Source organism: Psammomys obesus, unplaced genomic scaffold, assembly GCF_907164565.1.
Source record: "Psammomys obesus unplaced genomic scaffold, mPsaObe1.curated_primary_1811, whole genome shotgun sequence".
NCBI lineage: Eukaryota > Metazoa > Chordata > Mammalia > Rodentia > Muridae > Psammomys > Psammomys obesus.
In genome coordinates this window covers 3,754,648-3,766,248 of record NW_026585580.1, presented here as the reverse complement: position 1 = coordinate 3,766,248, position 11,601 = coordinate 3,754,648, and the positions used below count along the sequence as shown (strand labels likewise).

General features: G+C 39.1%; 1 pseudogene; it reads right to left on the bottom strand.

The window, feature by feature from the left end:
- Positions 1-4,880: 4,880 nt before the first annotated feature.
- On the bottom strand, positions 4,881-10,517 carry LOC129677219 (cbp/p300-interacting transactivator 1-like; annotated as a pseudogene).
- Positions 10,518-11,601: the final 1,084 nt, after the last annotated feature.

Sequence of the window (11,601 nt, the reverse complement as noted above, 5' to 3'; positions counted from 1 at the left end):
TCAGGCTGTTCCAGTGGTGAGCCAGTTGTTATTGTGAGAAAAGAAGCTCCCTCTTTTCCGAACACAGAATGTACATCTATATCTCTAGAGAAAACTGGTTTCTCTAGTACATGGTATAGCATAATTTCAAAAACGTTATGGTGCTGTAGAAGTATTATGAGTGTCTAGAGAAAAGCTATGCCATTTCCAATCTTCTTTCTATATTTTGCTAGAGTTGCAATCAAGAGTAAGCACGTGGGCTCAATTCTTGACTTCTTGGAAAAACAAGCACATTATTACCAGTGGGTTCAAGGAGTGATTGTTCTGATTAGTTACATATGAAGGATTAAAAGAAAAATCTGCTAGGGAAAAATGAGACAGGGAAGAAGAGGAAGGAGAAGGTAAAGGTCAGAAGGAGCATGCTCCTGTTTCTAGGGGTGTAGGAGGGAGGGAGGTCAGCACAGCGGATGAGTAAAGGGCAAAGTGCTGATCTGTGGTCTCTCGAGAGTCTAAATGAGAGTCTGCAATTCCGGTGAAGAATTTGACTCCTGCACTTTATATACACCATGATTCATTATATTAGGAGGTAACACCAAAGACACACGCATCAATGAACGAATGTGACTGTATTCCCATAGGAAAAAAACATTACTAAACTCTAAGTCTTATGGGATGCTGCAGTCATGCCAGGCCTGGTTAGAAGGAATGTGCTGTCTATGATCCCTTTCTAAAGGGAGACATTCATGATGATGTCTACCTCCTTTTGCTTTGGGGCAAAAATAGTTTAGACCATTATATTTCCTTCACTTAGTAAATGTTGCTTTTGAGTGATAGGATTGCTTTGTTTTGTCTTTGTTTTGTTTTGTTATTAATGTTATGGGATGCTTCAAACATCTCAGGGAGGGAGAGAAAATAATTTTTCATGGTAATTATTGCAAACCACCATATTTCAGGAGCCAGCATAGCACGCATCACTTGGTCACATAACCTAATCTAAGAATGTCCGAAGTCCTTTCCTCATCCTGAAAGAGGAGGCGACATTAAAAGCAAGGGAAGACTGACCATACCCAACAGCCGCAAGTGCTTCCTTTGTCTGAAGAAGGAAAAACAAATAAACAAACCAAATCCCATCCTTTTCTGAGTACGGGTAACTAAAGCAGTTGAGCAGTAATTTATTAGAAACATTTTGAGCTATCAGAGACATCTCCTGATATAACCAGAAAGACCAAAATGGACAGATTAGGGTGTTAATGTAAAAAAAAAAATCAGTTTTCTAATATGAAGTGATAATGTTCAGTATAAACCAATTATGCATTGATCATTTATCGATTCCTGCCTATAGTCAGTTTCTGGTGACATGAGCCCTGTCCGCTTCTTCAGACCTATCAGGTTCAATGGGAAATAGCAACAACCTTTAAGTTTGCATTGTGTTCAACCCCATGCGCCTGCCATACCAACTTTGGGAACAGTTCAAACAGTTTTCCCAGAGCGGTGATACACCTACAGGGAACATTTGCAGCCTTTGCGACAACTTTTTAGACTCGGGGTTTGATCTCGTGTTACCAAAAGAAACACAGGGTCTTTATTCTTTACAGCAGGAATAGGAACAAGAAGAATCACTGGCCTGGGTTTATTTGAAAATCCACCTGTAGGTAGGCACGCTGTTCCTTGAACTATAACGGGAGAATTCCCCTCTGTCGGTCCTATAGGGAAAGCCCATGCTGAAACATCAGCAAGTTACCTAACTACATGATGATAACAATCACTGAAATAGCTTCAACATCTCTCCGCAGTCCACACTGAGATGAGGCATAGCAAGTTTTCTGAACTCTAAGACAAACTTACGCTTACGTCACAAACCATCATTTTAATTATTTGAACCATTAAAACCCAGCAGAGCGCTTTGCCCTTCATGTCACCAGCAGAGGTAAGCCACACGCTATCACCCCGGCCAAGCGCAGAGGAAGACGAGTTCCTCTCAGAGCGGGGTCAGCAGATTGCTTTTCATCGAATGTCTTGTGGGAATTGCTTTGCCACTGTTTTATGATCGACATAGCCCTGCGTTTAATTCTCCAGTTTTCTAGAGAGAAACAAGCGTTTCCACTTGAAGTTGAAGACGGGAGCTGCACGACTAATTCCAGAACAAAACTTTCCACATTTACTACCTCCCCTCGTGATCACTCAAGTCCTTGAAAAAAAATTAAACTAAAGCAAGAAAGAAAACATGCTGACAGGAAAATTGCTTCTGAATTATCATGTACCCCAGACGGGAAGATATTTAAGAAAACAGTAAAAGAATAATTAAAGGTATAAAAAAAAAGTTTCTAGCAAACTGCTTTAAACTTTTCGTTTCACTTCAGCTGTAGGACCAACACGGGAAGCTTGAGTCACAGGAAGTGAAGCCTCACAGCACACCGGAAGCTGTTGGCTGGAACTCAGCTCTCCTGGCTGCTGGACTGCCATGATCCTACCCATATGAGCTGTGTTCAGTATGTTCAGAGCTCTTGTTTTCAGTGTTGTTGTTGTTGTTTACAAGGTCTCGTTGTACCTGTGCCCAGGGCTGGCCTCAAACTAGTAGTCATCATACACATGGCTGGAATCACGCCAGACGTTTTTAAAAAACTAGACTCCTTCCTTCTCATCATGCTAGAAGGAGCATGAGAGATGCAGAGACAACCACAGTGTTAATAAGCAGGACATAGGTATGTGCTGACTCTTGTCACACATGTATATGTGACAAACAAAAGGGACATGCATTTCAGGATGGGTATTTAAAACAAGTGATCAGCTTTACAGATTCATTAATGTGAATCTAACTTTGTGCTCTGTCTTGATTTTCTCTGACTTCCCCCCCCCCCCAAGAGTGCCTAAGAAGTAAATTACAAATTAGTAGCTTTTACCACCGAGGCTTTTGTATGATTCGTAGGCAAATACCAACAGAGCAGAATATAAAAGTACTGTGATAAAGCAGTGTTAACCTTGAGTATGCATCAGGATGTGGGGAACCCCTGGAGCCCAGGCACCGCAAACTGAGAGCCACTGAGTAACTCTTTATCAGAAGATAAAGGACAAATGTACAGCAGAGCTCAGCTTGCCCGGATAAGATCCTGGGATAGTTGATGCTAATTTAAATGAATGAAATTACAATCTAACCCTTTGGAAAGCTGAAAAGGACAACATGTACACTGATGTTTTACAGAGTAAGCTTTTCTTAAATGAACCACGAGAAGAAATAAACCAGACTGAAGAGCGGCCCAGCAGAAGGGAAATGAAAACTGGTCCTATAAACCTAGCCAATTACCCATACCTAGTGAGATCATGCATCTGAGAGGAGAATCTATGACTGCCATTTTCCTAAACCACTGTCATTTTTAACTGTTCTAGAAGCATATCCTCATACCCACAGGTAAGTGTAGATCTTACCCTCATTAAACAAAGAAAAGAAGAAAAAGATAAAAAGCTTTTTTTTTTTTAACAGCAGGTGGTGACCATTACAGAAATCCACAACTGCTCAAAATCTGGAGAACAACTGATTATGGGCTTCCCAGACCTCATCGATACATCTACAACATAACCTCTACACCTAAGACTTAGGGAACATTAGAGAGGAGGGGGCAGAAAGATTGTAAGAGCAGAGGACATGGAAGTCTGCTGTGAGTTTGTGTCTTCCCTACATGAGCAAAATCCCCCCCAAAAAAGACTTGCACAATTACAACACAAGTTAATGTGTTGTAAGGACCTCTCATAAGGCCTCCTCCTTTGAAGAAGGGATGCAGAAAATTAAGGGATTCTGAGAGAGGAGGGAGAATTAGATTCCCCCAGGAGTAAGCCCGCTGACTGATTATCCAATACCAAATGGTCAGCCCTAAAACCATGTACACATGAGCGACACTAAATGGACTCGACAAGCTGTATGAACACATTTATTCACGTGTGTGTGAAGAAGTGCCTTGACCTCCAGGGCTTTACATGAACCATGCCTCCTACCTGTCCATCTCCTGTGCTGCTTTAATCTGACTCAGCTCTCTCTGTATTACTTTCCCATGTACACAGCAGGCATCACTGCAGGCTTAGTCCATGTTATCAGGTCAGCCTGGACCACACACAGCTAGTTCACCGTTCCCTTAGGTCTTTCTCCGTGAGGCTCATCTGAGCACCCTGTGCTCATTCCCATGCACATGGTCCTCATTCTTTTGCTTTGTTTGTTCTCTATTGATACCTTCACAATAAAACATACCAAATATCTTCTTGTTTGCTGTATTTCTTTATATTTTTCTGTCCTTGCCCTTGCTGAGAGAATGAAAATCCCATAACTGCAAGGGTTTTTATCTACTTTATTACTGATGCATCCCACGCACCAGAGCAGTGGTTCTTGTGTAGAAGATGCCCAGAAAATACTTTCTGAACGTGAATTTGAATGAACAACAGGAAACAGTGAGACAAAACAGCCAAGGTTGTTATTTCTCATGAAAATCCCTGGAGAACTATTTGAGTTTCATCTTGCACATGTATCATCTTAGTAAGACTAATGAACAAATTTATAAAAAGTAATGAGAAATTACAATTTCAAAATTAGTAGAAAACGTCAACTTAGGAGTTGGGAGAGAAAAAATGAGAAGAAAGAAGTCAGGACAGGAACTGAGGAAGAAACAAAACAGGTTAGGTAAAGAGATTGAAAATAGGGCAGCAAGAGGTGAAAGGTCAAGCCAGGAGAAGTCTGACTGGAGATCCCACAAGAGAACAGAATGACATCTACAGCATGGCTCTTGCTCTTCTGACTATTTTTAAAATTAGGTTTATTGATGCACATATAAAAATACAATTTCCTTTCTCTTTGCAAGGAAAGTTTATTTACAACAGAGTTGGTTTCTTTGTTCCTCAATCTTTAGGGAGAGTTGGCATCAGTGGCCACAAGAAAAATCTGCAGTGAAATAAAATTCATTTCACCCCTGCTATAGCTTGGGCAGCTCTGTAGCTCAGTCCAGTCCCAGTTCTGACACCAGAGACATCAGCAACTCCTCATGCACAGGTCAGAATCAATGATAACAGGGCTCTGGGTACTGGCAGAAAAGAGCAATTTGCCCCAATTCTGCCTTAACCCCGATATTCCCTGTTTTGCAGGGGCCCCGCTTCCCCTGGAGACCTATGCAGCCCTGTGATTCTAGCAAAATACTTTTTCAGCTATATACTAGCCAACAGGTGAATAGCAGGGTAAAGGTTGGACGGTGGGGATTTGGAAGGAGAAATGGCAGTGAAAAAACCTATTAAAGATGGTGTTCTAAAGAAGTAGGAATCCACTGGCTTTGACTACATTTGAGGTTATTCCAGAGTATTGCAGGTTGCCACTGCTTTCTTATCTTTCACGCCCATATTAGAGTAGGCCAGAGAGTTCATACCCTGGTTAACGTCCTCCTTCACGAAGGTGGTACCGCCTTTTACATCAATTGCAAGTCTCTTTTTTTAATTTTTATTATTATTATTATTATTATTATTATTATTATTATTATTATTATTTTACACTTTATTCACTTTGTATCCCCCCATAAGCTCCTCCCTTCTCCCCTCCCGATCCCACCCTCCCTCCCCCTTCTTCATGCATGCCCCTCCCCGAGTCCACTGATCATAGCTGGCATTTCAGAGCCTGGGCAGAAGTCAGATAAATTTGTAGGAGTTGATGTTGCTACCTGGAGCTGATGGTGTTGGCAGAAATGGTGCCCAGGAGAGAAGGAAGCTCACAGAGTTGCCGAGAGGTGGACCAAATACTACAAATTTATAATATATAAAATGTGATGAGTTTGGGCACATGTGTATGTATGAAAATATCACTATGATAAAGAAAATAAAGATATATCACCTCCAAGAACTTTTGTGTATATGTATGTGTGTCTCTTTTTGTTATTAGATCATAAAGACCATCTAGAATAAAATCCATTGTGCTAAATGCTGAAATGCAAAACAATTACTGTTAAGCATTACATCCTCTAGAAGATCTCTAGAATTTATTCATCTTGGGTAACTTTGTTACGTATTCATTTTGGTAACTTTGTATGAGCTTAGAAATAACAGAATTTTATGGATGAAGGTATACACCAAAGGGTACATGACTCCAAAAACAAAGCATGCACTTGATTTTGCTCAGCCTTGTAACCCTGTGTAGAAAAGTCTCTGCAGCAGCCTTATAGGCTGAATCTGGAGGATATCAATGACAACTGAACTAGTCCTCTTCACGATTAGCAAGTCCTGAGAATGATCTGCCAACAGCTTAGTCCAGAAAGATGACAGTTCTCTCCTTCAATCAAAGCTCAAAAAAAAAAAAAAAAAAAAAAAAAGATGACAAAGCAATGTGGAAATGACCACTATTAAAGCTATATCTGTTTTATTAGAAGACAGCTTCTAAAAATGAAAAGAAAAGGGCCAGTACCAAGGAAAGGAAATGCACAGGAAGTCAAGAATAAATGCATACTTGCTGTCACTTGTTCCTCTATTTAAACAGAAGGAAAAGACTGTAAGGGAAAAAAAACAAAAAGGGAAATGCAATAAATGTACACAAAAACAGCGGATGAACCTTAGCAATAGTCTTACAATCAATTCAGGACCATCAGCTTCCTGTGGACAAATCTAAGTCAAGACAGACATCTTATTGTTTATGGGTACACACAACATCCACCCCAAACCGATACAAACAGTTATAAAGGAGATTCAGTCCAAAGTGATTCATTCCCATTATTGATGCATCCATTTATTCAATAAATAGTCACTGAATGCCTCCTGTGTGCTAAGAGATATTCTGAGAAGTAGAGCACAGTAGCAGATGGAAATTAACATGGTTCTATGCCTTGTGGAATATAAAATATTACGGAAGTTGCAGTTAGCCATGAATTAATGAAATAAATTAGTTCTGTGGAGGAGATAAGGGCTATGACACAGCGCCATGAGAAAACATCAATTTGACTTGTTTTGGCAAAGTAAACCTCATGTCCATAGATAGCAATGAATGAGCAGTGGTCTGAGGATGAGTACTTTAATAAAAAGGATTGGTCAGACAGAAAGAATGACTTGTTCAAAGAGGACCATGTAGAGAGTTGTTAGTGATATTGAAGCTTGATAGTGGCCACACTGAATGAAGCATTTTAATTATAGTCCATATTGTAAAATGTTGTCTTTATTCCAGGAAATTGGAGAACCATTGAAATATTTAAACAGGGAAGTTCTGGCATGCCTTTTGACATCATTAGATTTTGGACAAGAGAAGAATAGACTATGTAAGAGTAGATGAGAAAGACAAGTTAGGATGTTACATGGTAAATGAGAGTTGACTGTCTCCCTAGAGGACATGGTGCATGTAGAAAAATGTGCTCAGATTTCAGTGTTACTAAATAATCAAATTACCTATACTTAATGGTTGGTTGGCTAGATGGTAGGAGGAAAAAGAAGTTGTGAAGTATGACTACAATGTCTAAATTGGGCAATCACATGGATGTTGGCAATAAACCTTGTATAGACAACACTTTAAGTGCTAAGTTAAAGGCAAAATGAGGAATTGAAGAACGCAGCTTTAATTGGGGTTTTATAGATGTTTTTAGGAAGATGTAGGCAAAAAAAAAGATGAGTAAGAATGTATCCAACAGAAGATATTAATGAGTAAGTGTATTTCAGGAAGTCTTGTTTTGCAGAACACATGTGCCATCCATCTGCTCATGAGGGATAGTCATTGAACCTGGATCTACAAACCTGATGCCATCTACAAAGTAGATGTTACAAAAAAATGTAGGAACTGTGGCCTCTAATATACAATAAGAAAGTCAAGGAAGAGCACAAGGATTCATTCAAAGATCAACCAAGCAAAAGAAGAATGAATGTAGTAGGATGCCAGCAGCACCATCACGAGTGGCGGCCTCACTGGAAAGAGAAGACACCAAACATGTTTTCCCGGGATTTGTCTGGTGATCAACAAACAGTAGAATCTTCAGGGAGATTTGAAAAGTTGCTCTTCTCTGATGATTATTCTCAAGGCCTAATCAAATTCAATGGGAATGCGGTACCTATCGGAGACAGTAAGTCATAAATAGCAAAACTGAGAACAAGCAGCACTGAGCAACCTCCAATGTCCTTGACTTCTATGATACACAGATGAGCTGTACTGAGAAAAGTTGGTACTGACGTGTTAAAGAAACATCCTGTGATGAGCTAAGAATCATGAATTGTATAAGACCTTAAAAAAATAAGTATAAGCCTGTAAAAAAAAAAATGCCTCAAGTTCAATAGAGCAAGGTTGTTGAAAATCAATTATAAATGAATAACATCACTGATAAGTATAATATGAATTCCAAAACGATGAAAAGTCAAAGATAACTTTTCTTTTGCCAGAAACTCATTCTTCTGTTTTGTCTCAAATAAAGCCAAGACTTTTAATTATTTATAATGAGATTCACTCAAATAACTGCTTATTCTGATGTCTGTGACGGCTATATAGGACATTGTGGTATGAGGAGAAGTCCTGAATGATGTGAGAACTTCTAAGAAGTCTCCTTAGAGGTAAGAGTGGCTTTCTTTTGCCTCTCTCTCATTCCTATTGGCTGAAATTTTCATGTCACTGGAACAGCCTTCAAGCTCTATGAAATTAAACATTAAGCTTAAAGAGCCACCAGGAGAGACGCTTCAGAGCATCCTCATATGTTTGAGATGCCACCAGACAGTTTGTCTGACAGTGGAACCCATTCAGTTATAAGAGCAGGAGTGGTATCTAGATTATTCTGTTGCTTTGATGGGTTCTTACCATACACATTTTGACCTTAGAGTTCAACTTTGGTTGTAAGCCAAGAGAAATTACAACAGAGATAAAGTCCTACTGAAGCTTTAAGGATGAGACGATGGAATGGGAATCAAAGTAATGATAAGTTAAATGGATTAAACATACTTCATTTTTGGGAAAAATTAGCAAGCTTTAAGTATTAAGTTCAATACATGAAATAATTTTTATTGTATATAATTTTCTGATTTCCAAAATATAACCAACTTCCTTTTTCTTTAATATAAACCATTCCATAGGAAAAAATTATGAATTTCAAGGACTAGGAAGCAAACTCAAATTTTAGATTTCAGGAGAGACGTGAGAAGATAGGGATAGACCACCAAATCCCCTTAAATGCACATAAACCCAGAAGAGCATGTGCTTTGAAATACCAGGAGATAGCACAGGAGAATGGGGAATTTCTGCATAGTCAGTGAAGACAACAGAGCTTGGGAGATGGGCCAGGTATGAGATGGGCAAATGTCCCAGGAATTATAAAAACTGTAGAACAGTAAGTTGGCATCCATTTTGAGAATTCTAGACTAGATTAGTAAATGAATGGCTCGTGAGTATTTAAAGAAAACAAAATCTTTTAATGAAGTGACTTGGTGATGGGCCAAAATAGAATGCTGTAATTCCTTTCTGTACTCTTACCATTTTCTCTCTTCCCCAGATACTATACTCTATCAGACTGCTATTGCCTCTCTTTGCTGACTGTGCATTTTCTCAGATGAATATCTTATTCATAGTTTAAGTGTAATTATTCAAAGATAGCTGACAAGACAAACTGGTAAAATCCCACAAATACAAATGATAGTAAAGTGTTTTAATATAGTTTCTTTGGAGAGAAGCATAGTATGCACACTGTGGGTCTGTGGGAGTAATCATTTCCAATTACACACCATTAGGAAGTTAATCTCATGGTGAGGACAGGAGAGAATACTTTTCAATTCTCACTTCAGTGTTCCTCGGCTTTTCTTTCTTCCATCCCTCAGACTTAATTTGGCGTGCTTGTTGGGGGTTAAATTACAAAGGAGAGGGAGAAAGACTAATCATATGGGAAAGAATCACTAAGTAACAGCTAAAAACACACATTAAGAATAGTACATTTAGAATAAAGGTCTCTGAATACCACACTAATGGCTCTGTGCTAAAACTAAAATTTTATCAATTATGGATGAATTTATGAACAGTACCTTCTGGAATAGGAACAGTAAAAGCTCTAAGTAAAGAAATCATTATCACATTTGATTGAAGAACTTCACCAGCTTAAAAAAAAAAAGGCTACATTTATAAATTTGTGAACACTTGAGATCATTTTATAGAAACTTTCCCTGATTGGGTTGAACTAGTTATGTTATCCATCACTGCCTAAGGTGGGAAGCTATTTCAGCTCATTCTTCTTTACCCTTTTAAGCTTCCAAGGAAAAGGCCCTGGTAGTTCTTATTGTGATTGGGGAGACCGGGAGAAAGCGTATCTCTCCTTATCTATGTAGTTAAACCTCTACTGCCCAGAAAGATTAAGCTAGGTTGCTAACACAATACCCAGATGCTGGCTTCCGAGCCCCACTCCAACCAGCCTGCGCTGCTGAGTGTCATCCCACTGATAGGTGAGTTGTTCACTGGTCTCAATCTACAATAGCATTTCTACCTGCCTTTTCCATACTGCTATCACAAACTCATGAGGGACACGATGGAAGACCTTGTCTTTCCAAGTATCTTTATCTGTCTCAGTCAATGGTGCCATCATCTCCATCCATTCTTTCTATTCAAGCTTCCCAGTATCTGCCTGTCTCCCTCCTGCCACTTCCATCAACCACAAGTACTACTGATACCACCTCTAAAATTTCCATCAGTCAATTCCATTATCTTCATTCCCTCTGCTGCTGCCCTAGTTCGGTCTTCTTTCTATTGCTGTCTGCAGTTATCTTTCTAATATAAAAATCTAATTATTTCACAGCTATACTTTAAGAAACCTTCCATAGTTCCACTCTGCCTGTCTCTAATAAAGTTTTCAAAGCCTTCTAGAATTGAGCTTTGTTTTGTCCAGCCTTATCTCTCTCATTTTCTCTGGCTCTCTTTCTTCATCCCTGTTTTCACAGAAACACCCCACCCCACACCCATACCCCACTCACACCCACTCTCTCTCTCTTTAAATATATATATGTGTGTGTGTGTGTGTGTGTACTAATCACTAAGTCTTTAAGTAACACAAAACAATAATAAAGCCTTAACAAAAAAAACATTCCAAGTATAAGTTATGTATTTATAAACACCACTGACAGAAGTAATAATGCTAGTGTATGTCAGTCTTTAGCTCAAATTCCACCACCTTTGAGACGTTTTCTCTGATTCCTAAAGGCCAAATAAATAATTGTTGTTTTTTGTGGTTTTATAACAAGATTGCAGTGTCAGTTTTGTTGTTATTGTATTGGTTTGTTTTTTTTTGGGGGGGGTTGTTTTTGGGTTTTTTGTTTTGTTTTGTTTGAAACAAGGTTTCTTTGTGTAGCCTTGGCAGTCCTAAAACTTGATTTTTTTTTTTTAGACCAAGCTGGCCTCAAACTCAGAGATTCAACTGCCTCTGCCTCCAGAGTGCTGGGATTAAAGGTGTGCATTGTTACTGCCTCATTGCAGTGGCGTCTTAGTTCTTATTTTCGTTTATGCCTGTAAAGTATAAATACAGTTCAAATGGATTCAGAACTACAAGGGTTAATGCAGAAATAAGAGCAGGACATTTGTTTAGCACGCCGCTGCTGGGCAGAACTCTCCAGAAATATCACCCAGAGGACAAGTAGTAGTGTGGATGAGAAAGGGAAAAAATGGTTTCCATT